This window comes from Cydia splendana, chromosome 13, assembly GCF_910591565.1.
Source record: "Cydia splendana chromosome 13, ilCydSple1.2, whole genome shotgun sequence".
In the NCBI taxonomy this organism is placed as follows: domain Eukaryota; kingdom Metazoa; phylum Arthropoda; class Insecta; order Lepidoptera; family Tortricidae; genus Cydia; species Cydia splendana.
The window spans coordinates 3,562,944-3,580,599 of NC_085972.1; the positions used below are offsets into that span (position 1 = coordinate 3,562,944).

The 17,656-nt window shown below is 38.3% G+C and overlaps 1 protein-coding gene across 1 annotated transcript in view; it reads right to left on the reverse strand.

Moving 5' to 3' along the window:
* Positions 1–14,246, reverse strand: part of LOC134796354 (putative polypeptide N-acetylgalactosaminyltransferase 9) — a 328,216-nt gene extending 313,970 nt beyond the window's left edge. Inside the window, exon 1 of the mRNA XM_063768511.1 lies at positions 14,166–14,246. The gene's annotated coding sequence lies outside the window, so the exon portion shown is untranslated. The remainder of the gene's footprint in view (positions 1–14,165) is intronic.
* Positions 14,247–17,656: the final 3,410 nt, after the last annotated feature.

A 17,656-nucleotide genomic window follows, 5' to 3' on the forward strand; every position in this document is an offset into this window, starting at 1 on the left:
AAGGTTATCCTATAATATTTATTTATTTAATGTCCATTTATCTGACCATTTCCGTGCTTTTGAATTAAATTTCCATTTCCACACGTACATTGCGAAAAACGCCCGGGGATAAATTAAAATTTCCCAATACTCAAACACGGCTGTTTACGATCGGCATCAATTAATGTACTCGATGTCGAAGTTCGCTGTTGCGAACCAATTTGTTATATGTCCCAAACGGTTATAGGTCATACCAATTTTTAACCGACATGTACCTGTGCCTAGGGCTGCCATCTCTAAATTCGCCGAACCTGGACAAAGACTCAAAAAAACCCGGACCCTTGGCGTAAATCGTATTTTTTCCCCGGACGCGTATTTGATACGGTTTTTACCTACTTTGTACACAATAATGCCGATAAATAATTAAATCTATAAGGTGTTTCCTCACATAAAAAGTGTCCGGACACTTTAAAAACCCCCCCGGACGGACGGCCTCCAAACTAGGACAAATCCGGGGAAACCCGGACGGATGGCTGTGCCCAAACACTGAAAAGCAAGCTCGTCGACATGTGCATCTTGCCCATCCTCACATTGGCGGATCGGATGACGGGACGACTTGAAATAGGCATTCTGTACATTTTCGAACAATCAATAATTCATACTGAACGAATGTTTTAAAAGGTCGTAACCGCCTGTTCGATTGCACATGACGTAACAATCACGAAAACTGAATATTAATAACCCGGCCCGGTGCGCTTAAAAACAATTTAATAGCTCTCTTTCGGCCAACTTAATTTCAATTTATATTCATATTGGCCATCCGAATCTCACTGATGCAGGGATGTCTATTACCAACGCTGGCCCAGCTTTGGCTTCTAGTACCTACTTAGAAACTTAACTAGAGTCTAGTTAACCTATATCTTTTCATACTACGATGGTGGTAAATAAGCGTAAGGCTACGGATAATCACATTGAAGCCGGGCGCTTGCAGCTAAAGAAGGGACACATGGAAATTTCCGACCCGAGAATTTGGTTTTGCGGTGTTGACAGCTTTGCGATGTGCCTTAGTGCCTTAACATTCTAAGGGTGAGTTTTACATTTAACTTTTCAGGAGTAACATTTAACTTTTCAGGATTTTGAGGTCACATTTATATAGGTTTTTATAACCCTTTCAACGTCAGAAACTCTTTCAATGTCAGAACTCTGCTGCAAGCCGCTATATGCCGTAGCCACAACTCTAAACTTTCATGTAGCTTCTAGTGGTTAGTTGAGGTTTCTAAAAACCCCGACAGCCGCGATGTTCTCGCGTAACCCTTACAAAGAACGAAGTGTGGAGTTGGTGTGGAGTCGATTTCGCAGATCTACGAAATCGACTCCACAGTCGCGTTCGCGGCTTCGCGCCGCGAATCGTGCACGACTGTGGAGGGGGCTTTACGTATGGCAACCCTAATGCAGGTGACTGTACATAAGGCGAATGGTCGCTAAGGGTTGAGAATACATCCGGTTTCGAATACGTTTCAACAAATTCCATTATTGAATTACGTTGATTACTCGCGGGTTTTTCGCGTATTATGTAGGTACCAATTTTGATTATTTCTTTATTTGATTAACACGGTTCGTTGTTTGTATGCGCTTTTGTTTATTTTGTATGGTTTAAGATAATTTCGTTATTTGGTTTTGAAACTGTTTGCAAACAACACACAAACAAACAAACACAACACAGCAACACAACAATAATTATGTTTAAAAATACGGAAACTGTTTTTAGTATGAGTTTTGTATGATAAGGTTATGTCTTTACTTTACTGTGGGCAACACAAACAAAAGGGACGTTGAAGCCTAATTTCTTACTTTATCCTTATACGCATTTTAAAACCTCCTACTTCTGAAGTTTATTAGTTCTATGATAAATGAAATCCATATAAAAATATACCTATACCTACTCAAATCGTTAACTAAATACGTACATATTTAATTACACAAACGGGTCTACCGCGATATAATTTCATTGTTTTTACCTTTAATTCCGACGTTTCAGCTGAGTTGCACCAGCTGTGGTCACGGAAAGACTGACGTCCCAACAAACAAATGTTGAAACCAGCGGATATATCTTCGGACCAGTGTACGGATACTGTGAGTGTTGCGTGTCGTGCCGTGGACAATAAACATTAAACTTTAACGGGTAAGTAGCTGCAATTTCTTTGTCTACCCCAAACATTTTTATAAACTAATTTCGGGTAGTTTAGTGGTGTTTTATTAATATCTCTGTTGACATTTGTTGGGACCATGGTCTAATAAAACATGGTCTTCCATTCCCAGAGTGACACGGGCCTACGTCACAATAACATTGCCACTATATTTCAACATAACATGTTACATGGGTACATTATACCTATGGTTAATAAGTTAAAATATTTCTTTATAATTTTATAATTTTCATTTATATGTATTTTAGCTTAAATTTTACAATAACACGTCATTTTTAATTACTCGTTAGCAATATCTTCCGATTCACGAAAGAAATTTCAGACTTTCGGGTAATTCTGTTTATACTGCTGGCAACACAGGATAGCGCTGTGCACATTTGACAATTCGGATCTAGATAACTTCATGCCCTGACCGTCATCCTTGTCGAACGCGTGTTAATTGTTATTTCCTTCTCGCTCAGTGTCAGCAGTCGCAGTGTTTTCCAAACTTTTCACGTCGTAAGCTTGGTAATTAATGTGTAACTGTGAATTAGTTTTTTAAACGTTTGTCTTGTATAGATAAATAAAGTTTAATTTAATAAATTAGATTTGTTTTATTTTACTATGTTTCTACATGAATAACTTAAAATTAATGCCGTTAAAATAATTTTCACCGTTGGTTAAAATTCTCCCACATTTCAAAGTTTGAGAACCTGTAAACAGCATGATGACGTAGGCGCGTGTCAGTTAGGTCATAAGCGAATCTCGGAATGGAGTACCAGGCGGAGTATATTATTATACCATGGTTGGGACGTCAGTCTTTCCGTGACCACAGCTGGTGCAACTCAGCTGAAACGTCGGAATTAAAGGTAAAAACAATGTAATTATATCGCGGTAGACCCGTTTGTGTAATTAAATATGTGTACAAAACGCGAGAGTTTAAAGTGTTAAATACGTACATGTAATATCTCCCAGGGAAGGCGCCCTACTTCTAATCTGGAACGTTTTTGACCCAAAAAATATTTTCGATTTGTTGTGTGAAATAATCAAATCGGTTTTTCACTGTATCTTTTACGTATTTTTACCGTACCGTTCATATATAGGTATGTGTTGGTCAAAAATCGTGGGTTTAAACCTAGGTTGTACTGTATAGAGCAGAAAAAAACGATGACCGTGGCAAAAATGTGAACTATCGTTCTAATTTCTAATATATCCCATAGCTGACAGGCGAGCGCCGGTGTCGCGCACATGGCTAATAGTAGCCAGCGTCACACCAGAATTTAGACGAGATGAAATTCCTCTGGTCACCGGCACTAAAATGTACTTTAAAACAACTTCCAATACGAGATTTTAACCCTCGAGATAACCTCGGCAAGGAGTAAAGAGTCCATTTCATAACAAGTAGCCTAATAGCCTTAACCACGACTGCCTTAGCAGAGTCAAACTGACATCGGCTGCGTCACTTATTTCTATACATCTCGCTCGCACTACTAAGTATGTGAGCCCAAGCGAGATGCATATAAAGTGAGCTATGCACGCGCTAGCGAATGTGTCAGTGTCAAACTGGTGGTAGCTGTACATTCGACGTCAAAGATATGTTTACACTTATGCACCTTACTCCTTGGTAATAAGGCAAAAAATGTAAACATATCTTTGAAGTCGACTGTACAGAGCGTTCGCATAATAAAATCAAAGTTTTTTTCCACATAAACCAAAAAAGCTCAGTTGTAGCCATCAAAAACAAATTACGAACCAACTACCATTTCAATCATGCCTCTTCATCTCCATGCCTCTCCAACTCCCAACAAAGTACAGAAGTTATGAACTTATCATTTAAAATCAACGCCGCATATAATTAGCTCAAAACTAGTTAGGGTAAACCCTCCAGTGAATGAACACCCCCCAGTGATTGAACAAAATGACGTTTTTTGTCTAAAATAAGAAATATAGCAATTTCTACCAATTGTCGTATTTTTTTACTTATTAACGACTCTATTTCCTATGCAATGGCAACCCGCGATAAATTTATTTTCGATCAGTTTGAATGTGACTAGTGTTTGAAGTTTACGTGTTTCTGGTATTGAAGTTTTGTATGGAAAAATTAAATCCCAGATAAGAACAGTGTACGTTTGGAGCAACATATGAAGTGCTTATTTAATGTTTACCAGTACAAATTTACGTTTTTTGGTTAGATTAAGAGTTAAACCTTCAATAAATGTACAGTTTGTCAGCGTATTATGTGATTAAGTCTTTATTTTTTATAGTTCCATTACTGGCTTATCAAATGTTCTGAAACCAGTAAATGAACGGTGTGTTCATTTACTGGTGTCGTCTAGATATAATTATTTTTCTAAATTTATATGTAAACGAAATGGTATTTAGCTTGTTTTTTGTGATTCTGCATAGAAAACGATTCTGATTCTTTCAGCCAGTATTGGAACAAACCAAATTTCTATAGTTCATTTACTAGATTTTTCATGCCTATGTATGAACAATACAAAATTTGGCATGTTCATTTATTAGATTTCTACTAATTCTATGTATGAACACTGTAACCACGAACAATGCAATAACAAGTTTATTATTTTAAGCATTATTTGCTGAGCCTGACCTTTGTACATCAAAATATGCACGTTATTTCTTGTTTTCGAGATTTATTCTCTTTTTATTATTAATATGTAACAGGTTTCTGTGTTATATGTGAAAAACCATCATTTTATTACATTCTAATATGTTTGAATTAAATATGGAAGGGATATAAAGATATTACCGCTTTCGCTATACTTACTAAAATAGAGCTGGAAACAGTTTTTGTGTTAAAAATGATTTTTTAATGCTGATTAAAAAGATTTAAATAATGTTCATTCACTGGGTTTTGTGGTGTTCATTCACTGGATTTTATGTTCATTCATTAGGTTTTTGGGTAGTTTTTGATAAATTTTGCTATTACTCAAAAACTATAAAAGTAATAAATAATCGCAGAAATTACTTTCTTATTTATTAAATGAGGATTCATTAAATTGCAATTCATTATTCCAATTATTAATGAATGCTGAGAAATGATTTTTCAAACTTGGAAAATTGCTTAAGTGTTCATTCACTGGAGGTCTTACCCTAAGCCCAATTACTACAGACTTTATTTGTAGTTGAGAATTTCCGGCAAATTCAGTGCGCGTTGATTGTATTAAGGCTCTTAGGAAACTTTGTCCGGTTTTGTTTATGCAAACTGTCCGAAAATTGGACGAAAATTTTAATAAAACAAGATGTGTGAATAATAAAGACCTCTAAAGTGTAAGTAGCGTGTGAATGTCTCATGCCACAGAATAAATAATAGTACCTACTAGGTACAGAAGATTCACTCCCTAACAAAACGCGTCTGTAACGATTAAGACAGATATGACCGGTGGCGACAGCGCCACGCGCGGCTTATGGCTAGCCACCAAAATTTGTGTGGGACGGATGTACTTGTAGCTACCTGTTACATAGCGACGAAATCGCGGAGTGAGCCAGGCCTGCTCATGCTTGAAATAATAACGCAGTAACCTAAGTCTGCTGCGATTTTGATAGCATACGCAGTGTAAATGTTATTTCATAATTTCATAGAAGTTTGACGTTTAAAATAAAACTTGTGCTATCAATTTATCAAAATCGTTGCAGATTTTTCTTGGTCTAACTCTAATATTTAGCCTACTAGTGTGTCCCACTGCTGGGCAAAGTCCTACCCTCATGAACTATGATCAACTCTGGCCAACGTGGGATTCGAACCCACATCTTTGGATATCCGGTCCAACACGCTATCATTGCTACCAATTCTGCCAGCTGACCAACCGTCATTCACAGACAATTTTAATACTGTAATCGTGGCACGTCACTACCGACATCTGTACGGTTACCATCAGTTTGTCACTGACGTAAACGCCGTCGAGAACGTAATTTACTTTCTATAGGTACATCTCGCTCGCACTCGCATATTAGTGCAAACGGGATGTATAGAAAGTAAATTACGTCCTCGACGGCGTTTGTGTCAGTGAGAAACTGATGGTAACCGTACTGGGGGCCGATTTTTGAATTTCGATCGTTCGATTTTGTCACTCGAAAATCAGTGGAAAACGGCGAAATGCTAATTTTTGAAATACGAGATTGGAAATCTAGTGGTATTGACCACTCGTTTTCAATTCTATTAGTAGAATTTAAATGCCTAGTAGTGGAGATATTATTGAACGAAATACACGAAATGGAGCGGTCGAATTTCAAAAATCGGCCCCCTGTACCTATACAATTTCAATGAGGCACATACTTTTTGTATGAAGATTGTTAGTCTGCATTATTAACTTGTGTGTGATGAAACTTTTTAATTTGTCTGTGCGATTAGATATTTCGAGCACGTCGCCGTGAGTCTGAAAACGGTGGACGTGCCGGCAAGCGAGACTTTAAATAACATTTAACGGTAATATATGGATTTTGAAATCGTTTCATTGGACTGACTTTAACGGTGGTAATTATTATTATTAATGGGTTTAAAATCGAGTTAGCGAACAGCTAAGAACAGTTATACAAGTTACCGTTGTACTTTCTCTCCTTTGCATGTCTATCAACTACTTTACGAGATCTTTCTAACGAGCCTTAATTCAATATGTTTATGTTTTTCCATCGAAGAGCTCTTTAGACTATCTTCTGACTGCATCATCAGATCAGTTCCATATTATTGCATCGTCATCGGATATATGAAAATATGCCAAATTCCAGCTCAATAGACTAGACTGGGGAGATCATATTACACTCTGAAATAGACACCGATATATACAACCAATATGTATTGTATCCAGCCGTCTTTTGTTACCGTGCTGCCGTGCTTTCGAGTACACACGTCGAGTACCGCACCACAAACGCCTGGTATAGTGCATGAAGCATCATAAACAAAAGGTTGTATCTGAAGGGATAGTTGTGTGGGTTAAGTCCAAGCGTATGGAGAGACGTATTGACTCATAGATTACCGCTTACAGATTCAGCATCACGAAAATTATATTATATTTTTACAGTACATATTGTGCTACTTTACCGCCCTAGTGAAGTGAAGCGGTGGTGGCCGAGTGGATATGACGTCCGACTTTCAATCCGGAGGTCGCGGGTTCAAATCCTGGATCGTACCAATGAGTTTTTCGGAACTTATGTACGAAATATCATTTGATATTTACCACTTGCTTTTCGGTGAAGGAAAACATCGTGAGGAAACCTGCATACATCCGCGAAGAAATTCAAAGTTGTATGTGAAGTCCCCAATCCGCATTGGGCCAGCGTGGGGACTATAGCCCAAACCCTCTTGCGAGTGAGAGGAGGCCTGTGCCCAGCAGTGGGACGTATATAGGCTGAATGATGATGATGATGATGATGATGACCGCCCTAGTGCGTGTGTATGTACGTCGAAAATTTAAAGGTCCATATGTATGCGCAAATTACCTTCCCTGATTCCCTTGTATCGTAAATAATAACTATTATAATATTTATGTATATAAACAATCAATCAAATGTTTGTTTTTGTAGGTAATTGAAGGTTTTGGAAACACGTAGTTTTTCTTGTCGTCATAGCTCTACTGGATTTTTTAAAAAATAACTTTGAACGACAAATAACAACAGGAATTTGACGAGAAATTGTTATTCCTCATTGCTCATTTTTTCATTGAGATTGCTTCTCGCTCGCCCTTCTTTTTAGTTAGTTATGTGTATTTCTTGCAGTGGAAATTCGTATACTGTCATTTTCAGCACATTATGTACCTATATATCGAGGGCCGAGTGTCATCCGAAAAGTCTAGATATTTAATAATTTAAATAAAAACACACATGTGACCATATGTCCAATTTCAAAAACCCATTTGCTCGACTCATCGGGCTCTGCTCCGCTCACTCATCCATAATTCCATATGCACCATCTAATGGGCAAGTGATCTATGTATTGACTACCTAGTGCTCAATATAATGGTCTCACACCTGACTCCGGTAACAATTCCAGGCTTCCGACTAGTACTTACTTCCGGTATTCCATTCTATATTCTCTGCCTTCGGTTTCCCGTATTGGTATACATTTTGAGCCTTTGGAGGAAGAGGAGTTGAAAATGAAGAACTGAGCTGAACCTAATATTATTCAATTCAATTCTATAGATTTATTTTCGGACAAGGTTCATAGTTTTAGTGTAGGTACATTCCCTTAAACCTATATGTTAAATATTTATCCTCTTATTACCTCTTCTCCGAATTACTTTTGGCAGAGCAGTCGTGGCCACGTTGAACGACGAACGATTCTACGTCAGTTCTCCTTGGCAGATGCTTCCCTGGCACATGTGTTAAGTGGGGTGTTGGTAAGGGCTTTTATCTGATCCGTTCAACACATTAGGGAACGTCCTCTTGACCTACAGCCATTGACCCGTCCCTGGACAAGTCTCTCCATGGCCTGCTCTCCACGTCGCGTCACATGTCCTAAGTATGCGAGGATACGCGCTCTGACCGTAGCTGAGAGCCTTTATTTTACCTTGAGTAAAAATGATAAAATGCTCAATATCCGAACATGGACTTCAACGTCTTGATAATAACATAAAATAAACAATGACAATAAAATAATAATAATGACAATGTATGACCATTACTGAATAAATGATATGATGATGATAAAACTAAGTTTTTATACTAGTAGCGTATTTTTGTTCGGTTACAGTGAGACCGTGTTTAGTAACATCGCACTTCGCACAATTCGGCCACCGCCTAAACTAGTCCCACAGAACTATAAGTAAAAAAAAAATTAAAAATATATTTATTTCAGAAATTAATATTACAGGAGAGGCAGTTCAGTGATCCCCACACTAGTCTGAGCTTGTGACGTGGGGATCTTAGCGAAATACAGCAGTGTACCGACATGTCGAAGCTACATGATGAGTATGTAGAACTCATAGTCTAATAAAACATGGTCTTCCATTCCCAGAGTGACACGGGCCTACGTCACAACAACATGGCCGCTATATATAGCGCTATCGCATATTATCATATAGCGCTGTCGCATGATGACGTAGGCCCGTGTCAGTTAGGTGACCTAGAAAAGACGGGAATGGAGTACCAGGCGGAGTATATTATTATACCATGTGTAGAACTAGATTTTTTATTAAATGACTGAGCAACTATCTAAGTACAAAGACTTAAGTCGGTTAAAAAGATCTTAGTAAGTTATAAGTAAGTGAAAGTGTTTATGTGAAGTTATGTGTGTAATTGTGTATGTATGAATTAGTTATGTGAGTATGTATGTATGAATTAGTTATGTGCGTGTAAATACCGACGAAATAAAAGCGTATAGTATTATAGTAGGTATTCCGTGACTAGCCCCCTTGAGTCATTTTGTTCCCAGTGTGGACGATAATAGAGGCTTTATCCAGATATTTGTGAAGACCTAGTGGCTGATATCTGAACCAGACTATACCTAAATAACATAAAATAAAACCAAATTTTTGTACTAGTAGCGTATTCTGGTTCGATTACAGTCGAGAGCGTTTAGTAGCACGCACTTCAATCCCATTCGCTACTAATTCACAAAGAATTAGAGCCGGCGCGGGCCAACCGTAGCGCTGAATAATTCACGGGCGAGACGGGGTAATTGAGCTTGTATTACGGCCATATTGATTTGAGACGACTCTTTGATAAATTAATTATACACAGATTTTAGTTGGCTTCACGAAAAACACAAAGGTTTAGAGTAAAAATATTGTTGTTAAAGTTAGGTACTTAAAATACTTACCTACATATTTTATTCTCAACTAAATACTTATGCAAGGTTTGGTTCTGTCAGTATAAGATAATAAGATATTATAAAAACTTACTTGTAACTAAATTAGGGTGATAGGGGACTTGTTGGATCACCGGGATTTAGCCACCAGGAAACACTGTCTTGAAAAATATATGTGGTTTTCTACCTAACAGGTCTATCTAACTCTATAATAATTAATAACTGACGCTTACCTACCCAAAACGCAGCAAAGCTCAAAAAGCCGTATCTATTAGGTATTCTAATTCTGTGACCACAAAGCCACTGCGTCTTAAAAAATAATGTGATTCTCTACCTAACAGGTCTACCTCGTTTAATTGACGATTAAATGCCTGCCCAAAACGCGGCAAAGCCCAAATACCCGTATCTATTAGGTATTCTAATTCTGTGACCACAAAGCCACTGTCTTGAAAAATAATGTGATTTTCTACCTAACAGATCTACCTCGTTTAATTGACGATTAAATGCCTGCCCAAAACGCAGCAAAGCTCAAATACATAGCTGTATCTATTAGGTATTCTAATTCGGTGACCACGAAACCACACGGTTGGAGCATCCCGTCCCGAGTGTCCCGACTAATGCCTGTTTCGTGGTCACGGGCAGGCTGCAATGCCAATACACGAATGCTTTTAGGATTTTCATAATAATATTTATGTAAGTGGCATTTTTTTTGTTATAAAATGTGATTTTATTGAGTTAGTTGGATTTAACATCAAATGTGACTTCATAGAAACTAGAGCACCTTGCATTGGGGTACTCGTAACTTCGACAACGAATTCTTTTTTTAGTTTATTTATTCACTTTAAATTTTCATACATAGTTTTACACAACATGCCATTATTGGAAACCTCAAGGGTTTATGTAAAAGTTGGAGATTGGAGAAGTTAGAAATAGCCCAATGTCTATGTTGTTATGTTTTTCACCATCTGCATTTAACTTTATTTTGCTCTCACCTGAAGTATAAATAGTACCTACTTTAAATACAGTACATGGGGTTGGGGTGTCTATGTCACAAAACTAAAAACTGCGATGTCATAAACTGTCAGAAAAAATGTAATTTCACCCCTAAATATTTAGAAACAAGGCCTAGCAATAGATGTTTCAACCCCAAATGAGTAGCTGCCGCAAAACATGACGGTGCCTGTCCAATAAATAATATGCGAGGGATCTTCAGGGGGTTTTTGCATGCAGGTCGGACCTCCGATGTTTTGCCTGTCATTAATTACGAATTCTGCAACTCTAGTGGAAAAACGGTACAAGTATCATACAAGTCGTATGATACTTGTTTTTGTTTTCATTGGATATGAAGAATTGTGAATTCCGCTCACAGGACGCGGGTAGGGAAGCGTACGTCGAAGAATTGGGGAAAAATCCAACGCTTGAAACGCTATTTTAATAGTTGCTCGTTAGTAAGTACACATTCAACTTGGTACTAGGCCTTTAGACCGGTCATATAATAGCGGGGTATAGTTTTCTTTCGCGACCTTATATTAGGTTTGTATTATCATGTAGTATCTCTCCAGGACGGTGTTGTGCCTGGGAACCGAAGTCCAATGAGAGCTGGTTAGGAGCTGTATTTTTATAGGCATGAGCCTCTCTTCTAGTACCCACTTGTCCCGGTCCTGAGCTAATCTCATCCAGCAGTGACCCGCAATCTTCCGAATGTCGTCCACTCAACGAGCCAACCGACGCCAGGCGCTCCTTTCATCCGAAAACGGCTCCATTCCGTTAACATTTTGGTCCACTGCCATTACTCAGCCTAGCAACCCATGACTATGACTACCTACATATATAGTATCTTGAGGAATCCTCTATATAGGATGACTCACGCTAGACCGGGCCAGAGCTTCCGGCGCTTCGTTTTCTATGGAAAGCACCTCGTGATCACCGATCAGCCGTCATAAAAAATGACATGTCGGACGCCTCGGCCAAGGCACGGCCCGGTCTAGCGTGAGTCATCCTTATTCCACAGTCGCCGATCACATTTAGAGGATCAGCGCAATGATATTTTTCCATTATCAAACGTCGCAGCGCTTCAGCGGCACCGTAACCAAATGGAAGGCAAAGAGGCATTATTTATGAGTCGTATGGAAATTCGCGGCGGAATGGGATCGTAATGTTTGATCGTTTCAGAGATAATGGCCGCGCGTTACGGACGCCATTTTTCTCTTTATTTGCTTTCCATCTGCATAACTGATCATTTTTTTGGGAATTTTGTCGCGTTGTTTAGTGCGTTGTTTATGTGTGCACTTTACGTTGACAAAGGTTTTTCTTTTGGAGTTTTTGGTGCTTTCAATGTTGGTTGTAGGTGCTATACGTTTTATGTGATAGTTAGTACCTAGCAGTGGTGGCGCATCAGAATTATTTTGACTTTCTTTTGAATGTAAATTTTTGTATCTACCAATTTTGTTGCTTTTTGATATACTTTACACGCCATGGCATGTTTAAAGCCCGCGGTAACCATTATCACTATCATATAACAAACTGTTGATACATATGAAAACTCCATTATAATTATAAGCGTAACATTCAATAAATTAATCCCATTTTAGCTCGTATATTATGCATAAGTCATTAGTAAACTAAGGAGGATCATTAACTGTAACGATGTAATGATATTGATTGATGACTACCTATATACGGATAATTTCGGCGGGTGTGTAATTTTCATAATATAGGCTTTATATTACCTACATCGATATTTTATTATAGAGAAGTAGGTACAGAAAGTCTAGTCTAGTACCTAGTATTTGTGTGCACTGAAAGAAATGTTTGCATAACGATAACAATAGTAGTTTGTGTCACAAGAGAGCAAACTGACATATTTAAGGCGAGAGCGTACATAGCGTACCGAGCGTAGTGAGGGATTTAAGTGTTGTTTGTTTCCAAGGTAGAAATAATTTTCCTACCATGATTGTGACACATACTGTTTTTCAAATCACCTATGAGGAAATTATTATGAAAATGAAAAAAATGTGTCAGTATTTGGATTACAACATTTCACAATTCACAATTAGTTATGTTTGGAATCTGCTCTGCTCATAGCGCCACGCTGTGTTATGGCTTTTATGATACCAAGTAAAGTATATATGTATTTGAATTTTTGTATGAGCCACATAACAATGAAATTGGCGCACCTATGCGTGCCAATTTTAACCCAAAGGATAAGTTGACGGGAATGGAACATTCGGAACTCAACGGGAGTGACGGATTTTGATCCTAATATGAACATTTTAAACTTAAGGGCACCGGAAGTATGTAAGTACCTACCTAAGTACACCCGGTGAACATATAGCGTGCTTAAGAATGTCAGATTCAGCAACTTTTGAATACCTTTAAATCTTTTTTTGAAATCGGCACTAAAATCACTAAATTGCATGAACGAGTAAGTCTTGTAAGATGGAGACTTACTTCCCAAGTTATTGGGGAACCTCGGCTACTTCAAGTTTGAGCATAAGGTCAATGGCGAAGACCGTCTATAAGGGAAGACCGTCTACAAGCTCTTTCGTCGTGTACAAAGCTTGCGTTTGTAAACATACCTACTCCAATTATAGAAGATCGAAGATCGGTAGAGCAGGAGTGAACTTTAAACTCTCGCGTTTTGTACACATATTTAATTACACAAACGGGTCTACCGCGATATAATTTCATTGTTTTTACCTTTAATTCCGACGTTTCAGCTGAGTTGCACCAGCTGTGGTCACGGAAAGAACGTCGACGGAACGTCGGAATTAAAGGTAAAAACAATGAAATTATATCGCGGTAGAACCGTTTGTGTAATTAAATAGGAGTGAACTTCCCTTATGAATGTGTGTCTGAGCGACGTACAGTCACCTGCAATAATATGTTACACAACGAAGGCCGCAAAAATATCTGACACGACCTTATTTGTAGAGCCATAAGAGCGTGTCACATATTTTTGCGGCCTTCGAAGAGTAACATATTATTGCAGGAGACTGTACGTATACAAATACAAGAGTTGTTGCCAGGTTGACTGTCTTTCCAACCAAAAAAATTATGTTTCCTACATTACCTTATGTACAGCAGCAGTCAGCAGCAGAAGTTACTAAGCAGGCGAGGTGTTCAAAATGATCTTGACGCGACTTTATTGTTAAGAGAATAAGAGCGTGTCAAGTTAATTTTGAATACCTTGCCCGCTTAGAAACTTCTGTACTGTAGAATGGTTTATTATCACTCACCTTTCACTTTCAGGAAAAACACAACACGAACTCACTCAGATTTCAAACACAAATCCAAGATTATCAGTTCACAAAGCCATTCACTTTTTATAACAATCAATGATATTTACTTCCGCAAAACACTATAGAAGAAAACAATACAAATCTACAAGAAAAGTAACCTCAAAATACTCTCACTTTTACTGAACTCCCGAATTCCTTCACAAAAAAAATACGAAAACAATGCACAGTTCGTTTTTAACAAGAACTAACGAGGAAATAAACGTAATAGTGTACAGAGATAGTTTTAGTTAAAAAATAATCGCGAAGGTGAAACGATCATTAGGGTTTGTTGTCAAAACTGTCATTTGTTCGACGCCACAGTCTATACGCATGCGATTTAGGGAAGACCTAGTGCGCAGGTCTGTCCTGATGACGATGTTATTGGAAATTGTGCTTTAAATGTACGGGATTGGGTTTCACTTTGTTTGTTGTGAAATATGATAGCGGGAATCTAGTAGGCTTCCGCAGCATGGAGTTTAGCTAAAAAAAGTTTTACATTCTTACTTATTATACTTAATGCGAGTATTAAGTTCACGATATAGCCGGTCAAACAACTTTGGTAGTAGAAAAAGGCGCAAAATTTAAATTTTCTATGCGAAGATTATTTGCCGCTTTTTCCCACTGACGGAAATGGCTTGACAGACTTATATATGTATATATAGGTAAGTTATATTTTTATATTTTTTCTGAACCATAAGCGTTGACCCTTTTGGGGCCGATATTTATATTGTCGTAGTTTTATTTTTCGCCAGAATTCGGTAAAATTTGGACTTATTCTGTACAATATAATATGTAGCCGCAAATTTACTGTATGTCCTACAGAATCTTCCTCTGAGATGGCGTTAATATAAATTTTTAACAAGTTAACACATATCAGTGAAAGAATAAGGATCAAAGTCAAATAGCGTTCTAACAGTTTTAATCTTCTGTCGAAAGATGGCAGTAAATGTACAGTGGCTACATAATTTACTTTGACAATCCCCTTCAATACACTCTATTCTCTTTGGCGCTATGGAAACTATATTAGCGTCGCTGCGCAGTTGCGTTTGCGTCGAGCGGCAGCCATATTAGGGACCGTGCGCGTTGGAGGGTCTGCCATCTTGGGGCCTGAATCGGAAACATTATGTGCCCATATACATTGCCAAAACAAGTGCTACCATCTACCGTTCTCGTCGGTACGTTTCCTTGTGCATAGTAGGTTCTGCCATCTTGTGGGCTACATCGGAAGCATAAACGACACATTTACGCCTCGCGCCAAAAATCTGACGGCTCCTATGCTGCCCCCTATAGTTCATGCGACGCTCGGGAGACGCTAGTGGGGAGTGGCTCTAGGGTTGTTGTATTCCATTGATGAAATATAACCTTAAGGTGAATAGGTCATTAGGGTGGTAGGGGTGGTAGGGGGAGGTAAAAGATAAATAATTGGAAAGGTTAATGGTCCCTTTGACGTGTAGCTATTGTAATATTTTAACAGTCACGTTAAACATTAGTCAACGGCAAATAATGTCAACGTAAAGGATGACTCACGCTAGACCGGGCCGGGGCCGGGACGGAGCCTCCGGAGCTTTGTATTCTATGGAAAGCATCACGTGATCACCGATCAGCCATCATAGAAAATGACATGTCGGACGCCTCGGCCCGGGCACGGCCCGGTCTAGCGTGAGTCATCCTTAAAGCCCTTACTTCGCAGTCTTTGCCATATGTAATATATACTTAGGAAGTTTATCACTTTGAATAAATGTTTTTGCAAAAACATCAGCGGTTAAACAAGGTTAATTTTTTAAAGGGTGCCCCAACTTAGACATTTTCTTTTCACACTTACACTTCGCCTCTTTAAAGTGTAAACACAAACTCCAATATTTAAGCTTAAGACGAAACAGGAGCTGAGTTTTAAATATTTTAGGTAAATATACCCGTCTCGCTAACGGAAGCGGCACCTAAAAGTAGTGCGATAAGGACAAGGCGAAAAATCCTGCGTAAAAATCTCAAAAATCGAGGTTTCGTACTCCTCTGTTTCCTCCTCCAAAACTTAACCAATCGTAACCAAATTTGGAAATCTAAATGATTATGAAATTATCTGTGTCGGGGTTCTCTTATTTATCGCCGAAAATGGTATGGCCGATTATCACTTCCCAACTCACGTTTGGCGGATTTTTACTTCGCCGAATTTTCATTTCCCAACTTTTATAATCTTTTTTTTTCATTTGCCAACCGCACACTTACCAACTAAACGTTTGGTCTGTGTTTTATAATGCCAATTTTCAAAATGCCAACTTTCATGTCGTAGAATGTTTTAGTTGGCATAATATACACTTAGTTGTTTATTGTTTACCAATTGTTTCATTTGGGACTTTAATTTTTTTTTTGAGAAAATGAGAAAAACATAGGGGTTTCAAAACACTTAGAATAATTTACATGATTTTGTTGAAATAATCACTTTTTTCTTAATAAACTTTCATCTAAAATCAAAAATGGCCGAGATATTTGACCCGAAAGTTGCTGTGTAATTACGTTTTTTGGGTTGTTGAAAAAAAAATAACCTCGAAGACTAAAGCGGGAGCAAAACTCCCGCCTTAGTCTTCTAACCTAACCATATCCAAGTCGGCTCTGCCCAGGAAGGTCTTGCTCGCTCGCTTCGCTCGCTCGCTGCCACTGGCTTCAAATATTAAAATATACATTATAAAAAGTACAACAACTCGGCCATTTTTGATTGTTTGGTATGTATCTTTTTCTTATTTGTAACTTGCCTATGTATGAAAAGCGAACTGTAGCTCCAACGAAACGTTATTCGTCCAAGAGTTGTTCGACCAAGTGAAAGATTTGACAAATGATAAGTCTCCCAAAAGTTTAGAGGCGTTATAATAATCTGCTTTACAATAATTCTACCAATTGAAACGTTGCCATACAAAACTTTGCTAATCGTTAGTTGTCAAAGTGAAACGTCGGCGAAATGTTGGTTGGCAAATGAAATTCCGCCAAAAATAGTTCTGCGAAAAGGCAGAACACCCTGTGTCGGACCGTTTTGCTTTTTTGGCTAATTGATATCAGTTTTGAATGCCGCGCCTGTCATTGCGGCATAGTCAATTAGGCCATTTTGGCCATTTTTGAAGGGCTCTAGCGCCTTAAAAAACAAAAATATCAAAAAAAGCAAAACGGTCCGACACAGATATTGACAATATGAATCTGTGTTGAAAAAATCATTGCTCTAGCTTCAAAAACCACGGAGGAAAACGAGGAGTACGTTTGTATGGAGAAATGACCACTCCCATTGGCTCTTAAAAGTTCAGTGACCCTAGTGTAAATTTCATTCGATAGCGTGACGTGACGTACGCGTTGCGTTAAGTGTGTCATTTTGTATGGGATTTTGAGTTTCCAAAACGTCCCGCTTGACGCGCTGTTCAAAATCCCATACAAAAATAGACAACGCAAACGCGAACCCTCGTCACTCT